This window comes from Echinops telfairi, unplaced genomic scaffold (assembly GCF_000313985.2).
Source record: "Echinops telfairi isolate 266 unplaced genomic scaffold, ASM31398v2 ScPeMD7_70;HRSCAF=299, whole genome shotgun sequence".
NCBI classification, from domain to species: Eukaryota; Metazoa; Chordata; class Mammalia; order Afrosoricida; family Tenrecidae; genus Echinops; species Echinops telfairi.
The window spans coordinates 52,291,051-52,295,532 of NW_022103968.1; positions in this window are offsets into that span (position 1 = coordinate 52,291,051).

The window sequence follows — 4,482 nt, forward strand, 5'->3', positions numbered from 1 at the left end:
TGGTAATGTTTATTTAACTCACACCGCAATTTAGAATTTTGTTTTTATTAGAACCTACAGGACACTTTTAAGTCCTAGCCCAACCAGTTCATTGTATAGCTCAGAAAATCAAGGTTCAGAGAGATTAAACTACTTGCTCACTGTCAAATCACTAATTTATCAACAGAGAATGAATAAGTGTTGAAGTGTTCAAACTCCCTGTTCACTCTTTCTTCCAGTATACTATATGCAATTTGATTTCTGTGTCTATTATCCCTTATCTGGAGAGCCATATTCATGAAGACATAACTAAATATGATGAGAAAACAGTGAATTTAGAGTCAAAAGAAAATACCAAATCTGAAACTCCCTAAAAAGCTTTCAGTTAATATTTTTGCATCATTTTCCTCAATATATCTGTTGGCCAGCTGTGGACTTCATGGCAGAGTTAAGCTAGATGCTTTACCATAATTTTGTTGAACAACCTGCAACTAATGTTCCCCTAATACTAATCTTACTAGTCTATCTAATAATGCAGTACATCTATTAATGTGCTTGGACAATGTGCCAAAGTATATGACTGTGTAGAAAGAAGTGCGAGGTCCCCTTTGATGAAATCATCTTTTTCCTATCTTTTCCATTAATAACCTCAATGTTATTGCAGGGCTTCCTGATATGTTTGGAGTATTATCATTATATGTGTTTCATTTCACGAAAATTATGGTTTTGTGAGAAAGCATTTTATCCTTCCTTTCATTGGTATAAAGCTTAAATCATCTTTTCATAAATCGGACTCTCTGTCACCAGATAATCTATTTTAACTGAATTTTTCTTCTTTCAGGTCCAGAACGCAAATTGAGATGGGCACTCAAGCAAGATGATCCCTTATTTTTAGACCACAGTTTTCATATCTGATCACCCTTAAGGACCTTTAAGTACCCAGGTCACTTGTACTGTAAGTATGCTGCCTAACTGGTAACATTCCAGCTGATAAAACTACCATTGATCTGAATTAAACCCAAGACTCTTCACTGCCTGCCTCAACTGAATGTCACATGCTCTCTGAGGAAAGCCTTCTGTGTCATTTAAGATCCCTGCAACTACCAGAGTGGAAGCAGCTTTCTTCAGAATCTGGGTGTCCTGAGCAGAAGTTTCCTCCGTAGTAGTTGAGCCGATTATGCTTTACATACTTCTTCAATGTCAATGTCAAATGTCCAGCCAATCCCCTGAGACAAAAGTGTGAATTGATTGATAGTATCAATAGGCTCCTCTGCCTTTAATGATAACGCATTTTGGATTTGGGGATATAAATTTACATTTTTCTAATCAGACTAGAATTAAAAAAACACAGATTTACACAAACAGCAATAATCTCAAAGAAACAGCTAATGCCAGAATTTAACCCTATTCTGGTTTCTCCAAATAACAGCTCACAAGCTTGCAGAATACTTGGCATTTGCAATTGTTTATCTCTCTAACAGGGTTAATAGAGAGTGGAGAGAGGGCTCTACACTGTATGCAGCATACCAAGCACACCTTCTTTTTTTGTGAAGTTAAATAAAGGCTTAGTTCTTATAAACAGATATTGAATCACTCAAGTCTATCCTTAAACTCAGCTTTTAAATCTACTAAGAAGCCCTTACACATCTATAATATTCTAAGAAGGGCCCTGTGTTGGGTGCGATCTTCATGGCTGGCAGTTGGAAACCACTAGCAAATCAACAAGAGGAAGGCTGGGCTTCTGACTTCTGCCAACAGTCTCAGAAGCCCACAAAGGGTCGCGATGAGCCAGCATTGACTCTATGGCCGTGAGATTTTTGTTTTTACAGGGTTAAGGAACCGATGGAAGTGTTGAGTCTCATGTTGCATATACAATCTTCTTCCTATATTTAGGCCATTTATTGAACAGTAAGAGTGTTACTAGACCTTAAGCTGGGCTCTCTAGAAAAGCATCAATTTCTGCTATCCCAAATATAATACAAGTGGATGGCTTTAATAAACAAAAATCTATTTTTTCAGTTTGGGAAGCTGGAAGTCCAAATCCAGAACGCTAGGTCTAGGGAAAGTCTATATCTCTCTGTCTGCTTCAGGGAAAGCCTTTGTCCCGTCAGCTTGCTTCCTGGTTCTTTGGCAATATCTTCGTGGCTTGCCACTCATCTCCTCCTATTTCTGCTTGCTCTCCTACTTGTTTAATCTACTGAAGACACAGCCCGCGCTAATGCTGCTTCATTAATATAATAAAAACAGCCTATTAACAAATGGGATTGTAACCAAAAATTTAGAATTCAGATTTATAAATAGATTGGGCAGAGAGGGAACACAATTCAATCCAGAACAGCAGGGAACTCTAACTGTACAGAAGTAAAGATGTTGCCTGTTTTTGCTAAGTGCCTTCAAGTCAGTTCTCACGCATAACAACCCCATATACAACAGGGAAAAAAACACTGCCCAGTCCTGTCCCATTCTCACAACGGTTTTTATGTTTGAGGTCATAGTTGCTGTCACTATGTCAATCCGTCTTGATGAAGGTGTTCTTTCTCACTGACTCTTGACCAGAATGTCCAAAATATTAAAAACGAAGTCTCACCAGCCTCGAGTCCAAGGAGCATGCTGGCTCCTAAGACAGATCTGGTGGTTTATCTCGCAGCCCGTGGTTCTTTCCATTTTCTTTGCCAATACCATAATTCAGATGCATCAGCTCATTGTGGCAGCCACTTTGTCCACTTATCTCATTAAGAATACATCTCTTTTTCACTAATCCTCTATTTTACCAAACACGATGTGTACAGTATTTGTCCAGACATTTGTCTCTTTTGATAACCTGACTAAAGTGCATAAGACAAACGTTTGCTAGCTTTCCTTCTAAGCAGAATTCTGGCTGTATTCCTTTGCAGACAGGCTTGTTTGCTCTTCTGCTATGTTCAAAAGTCTTCACCAACATCATCATTCAAGGGCCTCAGGTTTACTTGAATCTTCCTAATTCATTGATTACCATACATATGAGCTGATTAAAACTGCCATGGCTTGTGTCAGGTACACCTTTGTCCTCAAGCCTTTGTTTTTAACTTTGAAGAAATACTTTGCTGCACATTTGTATATTGTAATACATCATGTAATTTCTTGACTGTTGCTTCCATGCATAATAAACATGGATTGTGATTACTGGAAAATGATAAAATGTGGTAGAAAAGGTGATGTTAGAAGGTGAATATGCAGAATTATAATTTTAGATGCCTTTGAGTAAGCTCCAACTCAGTGACCCTATAATCATTTCTAAATCTTGTACCTTCTTCAGAATTATTATGTTTGAGCATATCGTCATAGCCACTGAGTCATTCCATTTAGTTGAGGAATGTCTTCTTCCCCCTTGACCTTCTACTTTACCTAGTGTATTGTCTTTTTCAAGGAACTGATGTGAGCTGAGAACACGCTCAATGTAGTTGGGTCTTGCCATCCTGGATTCTAAGGAACATTCTGGCTATCCTTCCTCCATGACAGACTTAGAGGAAGTTCATGGAATCTCCACTATTTTTCACCAACACCACACTTGATACGTGTCAGTTCTTTCTTGTTCTTTCTTGTTGATTGTCCAACTTCCACATCCATATTAGGGGATTAAGAACACCCTGGCTTGAGTCGGGCTCACCTTTATCCCTCTAAGTGACATGCTTGCTCTTTAGCACTTGACAGAAGTCACGTGCAGCATATATTCCAGCTGAAAGATGTCACTGTTGGATTTGTTGACTGATGTTTCCATTAGCTTTGAGTGTGAATCCAAGAAAAATTAAATCCTTGATGAAATTTAAGCTCTAATACATTCTACAAACTCACAAAAGTGAAGATAGCTGCTGTCATTCTCAGAGAGAAGAGAGTGATCCTTGGCATACACGTGTATTGAATATTCCTAGATCACACAGCACACTTCAACAAAGACAGTGCTCATGTCTGGGCTGAATTCTCGGTTGAGCCCACACACAGAGTAGAAGACAAAATAAATGACTGTGACCTACTGAAAATAAGACATCTCTGTGCATAAAGACTTCATCAAATGAGTAGAGAGAGAACACTTGGAATGGGAAAAAAATTAGCAATGACACAAGAGACAAGGGACAAATCTCTCAAATCCATCGAGAACTGTAATACCTCATGTGGTAGTTGCATCATCTGTTGTCAGTTTGAGACTTAAGAGTGAAGGGGTGAAGTTTAGCCTGGTCAATCAGGTTGTAGCTTGATGACCTCATTTGGAGGTGCTAAGGAGATAGCTCACTGGAGTGAGACACAGGTTCACTACGTGCAAGACATTACTGTGGGCAAGACACATGGAGCTATGCTGGAGTACTAGAGCTGGAGGAGCCACATGGAGTCCCACACCAGCACTGAGATGCTTCTACCACCAGTGGATCCACAAGACTTTCCATCCACTGGCCTATGATCTTCCTGCATTTGGTGTCATTGCATGTGTTTCATGAGTCTGAAGAGGACCTTATGGATTGGTATCAGACA